The sequence below is a fragment of the Gossypium arboreum genome, chromosome 8 (genome assembly GCF_025698485.1).
Source record: "Gossypium arboreum isolate Shixiya-1 chromosome 8, ASM2569848v2, whole genome shotgun sequence".
Classification (NCBI taxonomy): Eukaryota; Viridiplantae; Streptophyta; class Magnoliopsida; order Malvales; family Malvaceae; genus Gossypium; species Gossypium arboreum.
In genome coordinates, this window is record NC_069077.1 from 20318739 (window position 1) to 20327201 (window position 8463).

Genomic DNA, 8463 nt, shown 5'->3' on the forward strand with positions numbered 1-8463 from the left:
GTTTGACCTAATAAATTCTTTTAATTCACTAATTTCACCATTTCACAAATTCTTCTAAATTCTTACTTGACTCATAAATATTAAATTACTATCTTGTTCAATCTTATTTGTCGAATTTAGTGATCTCAAATCACCATTTCCGACACCACTGAAAATTAGGCCGTTACAACTCTCCCCCCCTTAGGAAATTTCGTCCTCGAAATTTCGTACCTGAAAATAAATGCGGATATTGTGATCTCATAGATTCTTCCGTTTCCCAAGTTGCCTCCTCCAATCCATGTCGATGCCATAACACTTTTACTAACGGTACTCGTTTATTCCGTAGTTCTTTAACTTCTCGAGCTAATATTTTCACTGGTTCCTCCGAATAAGTCATATCTGATTGTAGCTCTATCTCAGTATGAGGAATCACATGTGAAGGGTCTGATCTATATCGTCTCAACATAGATACATGAAATACATTATAGATCTTCTCAAGTTCTGAAGGCAAGGCCAATCTATAAGCTACCGGACCGATCCTCTCAATGATTTCGTATGGTCCGATAAATCGTGGACTAAGCTTTCCTTTTCTACCAAACCGTAAAACTTTCTTCCACAGAGAAACTTTCAAGAACACACAATCACCCACATTGAACTCTATATCTCTTCTTTTCAAATCTGCATACGACTTTTGACGATCGAAGCGACTTTCAAACTTTCTCGAATAATCTGAACTTTCTCTTGGTTTCGAATTAAATCCACTCAGACTAATTTCGATTCACTTAATTGACCAATACAACGAGGTTACGCACTTCCTTCCATCTGAGCTTCAAATGGTGCCATTTTGATACTAGCTTGATAAGCTGTTATTATAAGCAAATTCAGCTAAAGGTAAGTACCTTTCCCACCGCCATTGAACTCGAGTATACAACACCTTAACATATCTTCCAAAATCAAATCACTCGCTCGATTGTCCATCATGCGAGGGTGAAAAGTCAGTACTAAATTTTAACTTAGTACCTAAAGCTTCCTGTAGTTTATTCCAAAATCTCAAGTAAACCTCGGATCTCGATCGAAATAATTGATGTCGGCACCCATGTAATCTCACAATTTCGACACATATAATTCCGCTAACTTATCAAGTGAAAAATGCTCGACGATAGGAATAAAATGCTACCGATTTAGTTAATCATCTACTATCACCCAAATCGAATCTTTTTCTTGAGTCACCGGCAATCCGAGACAAAATCCATCGTCACATGTTCCCACTTCCATTCGGAATCATTACGGGTTGTAACAAACACAGTAGGCACTTGATGTTCACTTTTACCGTTGATGATTAAACATTTTGCCACAAATTCACAAATTTCCGTTTCATACCGGCCACCAATACATTTTTTCAAATCACAATACATCTTCGTACTACGGGATGAATCGAGTACATACTACTATGAGCCTCTGATAAGATATCCTTCTTCAATTCTAGATTATTCGGGACACAAATTCTATTACGATGGTATAACATACCACTATTATCAATAGAGTAATCTAAGTTCAAATTATCCCGAACCATTTGTCGTTTCAACACCAACTTGATCTTCATCTTGCAATTCCGAATTCGTTGAAAGAATTACGGTTTTGTCTTTAATTCAACTAATATAGAACCATTTTCATTAACAGACAAATGAGCATTTAACGCACGAAGAGCAAATAATGATGATTTCCGACTAAGTGCATCTGCCACTACATTTGCCTTACCCGGATGATAATCAATGATAAGATCGTAATCTTTCAACAGCTCTAACCATCGCCTCTATCTCAAATTCAGCTCTTTCTGCGACATTAAATATTTCAAACTTTTATGGTCTGTATACACATAACATTTCTCTCCATATAGGTAGTGTCTCCAAATTTTTAAAGCAAATACTATGGCGCTAACTCAAGATCATGTGTAGGGTAGTTCCTCTCATGTGGTTTCAAGCTGTCGAGAAGCATATGCTACAACTTTTCTGATCGCATCAATACACAACCTAAACCATTCGAGACGCATCACTATATAATACATATGGCACACCGATTCAGCCGAGTTAACACGGAGCCTCTGTCAACATTTTCTTTAATTGATCAAAACTTTGTTGGCACTCATCGGACCATACAAACTCAACATTCTTCTCGTAATAATTTAGTTATCGGTGAAGCAATCGGTGAAAAATCTTTCACAAATCGACGATAGTAACCAGCTAATCCAAGGAAACTTCGCACTTAGTAACATTCTTTGGAGTTTTCCAATTAATCACCACGACACCTTACTCGGATCTACCCGTATACCATCAATGACACAATGTGACCCAAGAATCCCACTTCATGAAGCCAAAATTCACATTTACTAAATTTTGCATATAATGTTTTCCCTTAATATCGTAGTACAATTCTCAAGTCTTGAGCATGCTCGGATTACGTCTTTGAATAGATCAAGATATCGTCAATAAACACAACCACAAATCTATCCGGTAAGACGGAAAATTCGATTCATTAAATCCATAAAAGCGGCAGGAGCATTTGTCAAACCGAATGGCATAACTAAGAACTCATAATGACCATACCGAGTTCTAAAAGTCGCTTTTCGGTACATCACATTCCTTTACCTTTAATCGATAATACCCGGATCGAGATCTATTTTTGAAAACTCTTGTAGCATCCTTAAGTCGATCGAATAAATCATCAATACGAGGCAAAGGATATTTATTTTAATTGTTACCTTATTCAATTTGCTCGTAATCTATGCACGACCTCAATGAACCATCCTTCTTTTCACAAATAAGATAGGTGCACCCACGGTGACATACTCGGTCGATAAACCCTTTGTCTAATGACTCTTGCAAGCTGCGTTTTAACTCTCTTAATTCTGCTGGAGCCATTCTATACGGTGTCACCGATATGGAAGCTGTTCCTAAGCACATCTATCACGAACTCAACTTCTCTATCGGGTGGTAAACTTGGTAATTCTTCAGGAAATACATCCATGAATTCATTTACAACAGATAGTTGCTCTAACTTTGATTCGAACTTGAGTATCAAGAATATAGGCTAAATAAGACTCATTTCCTTTACGCAACAATTTACGAAAGGACATAAAGGAAATCATTCTAACCATGTCATCCAAATTCCAGACTCAACCAAAATAATATCTCTGTTTGACATTTCAAGCTAATTCGTTTTCTCGACAATTCACTACTGCGTCATGTTTCATTAACCGGTCCATGCCGGGATAATATCAAATTCACGAAACAGTAGCGACATCAAATCGGCGGGGTAATCACGACCCTTAACTTTCAAAGGGACGGTTATGACATATTAAATTAACTACCACACTTTGACCTAACGGATTTGTAACTTGTACATCATAATCGATGAGGCTCAACAAATAAGTTCTTTTCAGATGCTAACATAGTGCAAATATATGAATGAGTAGACCGGGGTCTATTAAAGCATATCTGAGAACATCATAAAGATAGAAAGTACCAGCAATTACATCCGGGTCATTGCTTCTTCTCTCGCTCGAATGGCATAAGTACTGGCGAGAGCCCTAACTTCGATCGGCTAGTAGTATCTTTCATACCCGAACGAGTAGCCCTCAGTAGCAATGCTCGACGAGGCGTCTTCCTTTTGAGGAAGAATTTTCGGTTTCTCCTCTGTTCCACTTCTTCTACTTGTAATTGGGGACAATCACGAATAAAGTGATCGGTGGCCCCACATTTATAACAAGCCCTAATTTACTTCTACATTCACCGGGTGACTTCTTCCACAATGTTGACACTTGGGCCTTTGGGTATTTTGTACACTACCCACACTAACAACAGGTCTGTCAGATGCTTTGTAATCAGATTGTCTTGGCCTACTTTTCCTGATCTTTCTGTACGGAAGTGGCTCGATGAATTCCTCTTTAGATTTCTTCACCGGTAAAGCGAAAATGACTTAGATGCACTTCTTTTGAAAGATTCTTTACTTCTTCTATCTCGTTGCATCTTTTTATTATATACTTCTTCAAGCTTCGAGCACGATCGATAGAACAACAAATTCTCGTATCTCAATGCCCCTATCATCATTTTAATCTCATCATTAAGCCCTTCTTCAAATCGATACACATTTCTTCTTGATTGGGTACTATATCTCGAGCATATTTGCTCGGATAAACAAATTCTCTTTCATATTCAGCCACCGACTTGTTTCCTGTCAAAGTCGAGAAATTCTCTTTTCTTCTTATCCGGATATCTTCTACCGACATATTTCTTCTTAAATTCATTTTGAAAAAATTCCCAAGTGATCTTCTCGGTAAATTTCAATGACTTCTATTGTTTCCCACCAGTTATAAGCTTCTTCTTTCAATAATGACACGGCACATATTAAGTAATCATCTGGTGAGCACGCCATTTGCTTAAAACCCTCATTATACTTTGTAACCAATATTCACTTTTAACGGGTCATCGTCTGTTCTTCCCCAAATTCTTCACCCCATGTTTTCGAGCTTTTCAAATGGAGAACGTTTGCAGTTTTAGTTGTCGGAGGAGGTGGAGGAGCAACCGGGGTACTACGATGTTGAGATAGGGGAGGAGGTTGCGAGTCTGATTTCTTTCTCGCACATTCTCATTATACCAGCGATTCATGAATCCATAAATCATATTTTTGAGTTCTTGTTCTCGCATCAATGAAATCGAGCTTCACTACTTGTTCCTTGTTCGAGATTTGTACTCGCTATTAACTTCTTCTTGCTCAATTTGTTCTGGTCTATCGACATCTTTTCAAATCGAAGATAATCTATAATAAAAACAAGGATTAGATCGGATCATACACAAGACACTATCACGATTTATATGGCATGTAATTCTAGACACTTTTCACATCATACATATTCCGAGAATCGGCTAAACCAAGCTCGATACCAATAAATGTAACGCCCTTACCCGAGACCGTTGCGGAGTCGAGCACAAGGCACTACTAAACTTATTTGAGCACTTAACCAAATTTAGATAATTTATATAATACTTTTCGACAAGCTGTCCAACTGTGTCATAGTTGCTAAATAATTCATATCTCGAGTTATAAAACTCGAAATCCAAATCCATAAATTTTCTCTGAATTTATACTCATATATCTACTTACCAATTTTTTTCTAGAATTTTTGGTCAAGCCAATTAGTACAGTTTATTATTTAAAATCTCCCCTGTTTCAGGGTTTGACTACTCTGACCTTTGTGTATTACAAATCAGATATCTCTCTGTACAGAGCTTCAATGACTATGACGTTTGTCTCTAATAAAACTAGACTCAATAAGGAATCTGTACATATAAATTATGACTTCTAATTATCTTTGTAAAATTTATGGTGAATTTCCAAAGTCAGAACAGGGGATCCAGAAATCGCTCTGGCCCTGTTTCACAAAAATTTAAACATCTCATAAAATATAGCTCATATACCTGTTTTGCTTCTTCCATATGAAAATAGACTCATCAAGATTCGATTCCATAATTTATTCATTATTTAATTCCATTTCTACTATTTTTAGTGATTTTTCAAAGTCAAACTACTGCTACTTACGAAAACTGTTTTAGTACAAATATTGTTAACTAATTTATAACATCTTTACTTCAATTCATTCAAACTCTATACATGCCATATAAATCTTTAAACATAAAACAAAAACTACCGAATTGATCTGAATAGTGTGCCCTGTTGTGTTGATCCGATCTACCCACTTCACTTCAAGTCAATCTACATAAAAATATTAAACACACACAAGTAAGCTTATTGAAGCTTAGTAAGCTCATAGGCATATAAACACAAATCATATCAAATATCGTACACAATCATATATCTATTAGTTTAACTATTTCATCCTCCAAATCACAATTTCATTAATAACTCATTGGAATAATTTCCATATGGCAACTCACAATTTAACTCCCTTAGGCCCATTTCTCATTTACTTCATTGTCAAATTAGGGAACAATAAGGAATTGAGTGCTTCATTATCACATTGCCATAGTAAACTATGGACTTTCACATTGATACGCATCACACACGAAGCCATAGCCTTGCCATGGTCTTACACGGTTCACATATCATCACCAAGCCATATCCAGGACATGATCTTATACGAAATCACATTATCACATTATACCAATGCCATAGCCCACTATGGTCTTATCTGAGTCACATTATCACATTGCACCGATGCCATAGCCCAGCTATGGTCTTAAACGGGCGCACTTATCACATATTTTTCGTCAATTCATCAGGGTCACAGAATAGAAGCACTCAAATCCATTGTTCCTACTAATTTGTACTTTTAGTTACACATTATTCATTAGTTAATGCAAATTGATAGTATTCATCAACAATAAAATACTTTAACAATCATAAGATTTTCATAACAAAACATTGAACTTTGCCATATGAACTTACCTGGACTAATTTGCAAAAGTCGTAGAAATTCAGGGACTATTCTTGAATTTTCTCCTTTCCACGATTCAGTTCGTTTTCTTGATCTATAATTATAAATCATTCCTTCATTAGCATCCATTTCAATTCTATTTCACTTCACAATTTATGCTGTTCAAATTTCGAAATTGCACTTTTACCCCAAAATTTACAATTTTCACAATTTAGTCCCTTCTCAATTCACCCATCAATTGAACTAATTTTTCTCAATTAACACTTTATTTTATCATTATAAACTATTTCAAAACCTTTTATATTCTTAATTTCAACAGAAACCTTCAATTCACAACTTTTTCACAATTAGGTCCTAAATATCATTTCCTATCAAAATCACTTAATAAAACCACCTTAATATAAAATTAGAACTTAAATTTCATAATAATTCATCATAAAATTCCTTTATCCATCCAGGGTAACTTCCAATTTCACCCATAAAATCAAAAACTAATGAATTCTACAAGTGGACCTAATTGTAAAAGTCATAAAAACATAAAAATTATCAAGAAAAGTAAGAATTAAACTCACATGATGTAAAATATGAAAAACCAGCTTTCTCCAGACCTTCTATGGCGTTTTAGCTGAGAAAATATGAAGAAATGTCTAGATTTTTCAATTACATCATTATTTAACTATTAACTTTTATACTATTTCCAATTTTGGCCCTTGTTCACATTGTTTTCTTGCTTATTTCATACCCAAACCGTCCAGCCATTAACCTTTGGGTCTAATTGCTCTTTAAATCCATCTTTTAAATACTTAAGCTATTTACTCACAATTTAACAAATTTTGCGCTATTTTCAATTTAGTCCTTTTAATTAATTAGCCATCCAAGCGTTAAAATTTTCTAACTAAACTTTAATACTAACTCAATGACACTCCATAAATATTTATAAAAATATTTATAGCTCGATTTTCAACTTTGAGGTCTCGATACCTCATTTTTGACCCGTTTGACCTAATAAATTCTTTTAATTCACTAATTTCACCATTTCACAAATTCTTCTAAATTCTTACTTGACTCATAAATATTAAATTACTATCTTGTTCAATCTTATTTGTCGAATTTAGTGATCTCAAATCACCATTTCCGACACCACTGAAAATTAGGCCGTTACAGAATCTTTCCGTATCTTGAGTGCTAATTGCATTGAAGTGTTCCCTCGGATTAGGTTCAGTATTACTTGGTAGGCTACCTTGTGGTCGTTTGGAGATTAGTTTGGATAGCTGGCCTATTTGAGTTTCGAGTCCTTGGATCAATACTTGTTAATTTTTAAGTGTTGTCTCGGTATTTTGAAAACGAGTTTCTGTCACCGAGATGAATTGAGAAAGCATCTCTTCAAGGTTTGGTTTTTTCTCCTGTTGATAAGGTGGCTGTTGAAAACCTTGAGAATTTTGTGGCTTTGGATTTCCTTGACCTCCCCAGGAAAAATTTGGGTGGTTCCTCCAACCTACATTATAAGTATTACTATATGGGTTATTTTGAGATCTAAAGTTATTATTACCCATATAGTTGACTTGTTCCTCTTTGGTTGTGGGATTGAAGGATTGATATTCTGTATGCACACCTCCTCTGCTTGAGTCACACCTCATTACTGGATGTACCTGCGTAGAATCAAGAAAACTATCAATCTTTTTATTGAGAAGTTCTACCTGATTTGGGAGCATGGTCACTGAATCGATGTTATAGACGCCGACTGTTTTCGTCGACTTTGTCCTCATAACTTGCCACTGATAGTTGTTCAGAGACATCTCCTCTATGAATTCATATGCATCTTCTGGTGTTTTATTGTTGATGGTTCCGCCAACAGCTGCGTCAATCATTTGTCTTGTCGAGGGATTCACACCATTGTAAAACGTTTGAACTTGCAGCCAAAGCGGTAACCCATGGTAAGGGCACCTTCTCAGTAAGTCATTGTATCTCTCACATGCATCGTAAAGTGTTTCTAAATCCATCTGCACAAAAGAAGAGATATCATTACGCAATTT

At 35.7% G+C, this 8463-nt stretch overlaps 1 non-coding gene across 1 annotated transcript; it reads left to right on the forward strand.

Moving 5' to 3' along the window:
* The first annotated feature begins 8356 nt into the window (after positions 1–8356).
* On the forward strand, positions 8357–8463 carry LOC128279776 (small nucleolar RNA R71). The gene has a single exon (XR_008269972.1). It is a non-coding gene; the product is annotated as a small nucleolar RNA R71 (small nucleolar RNA).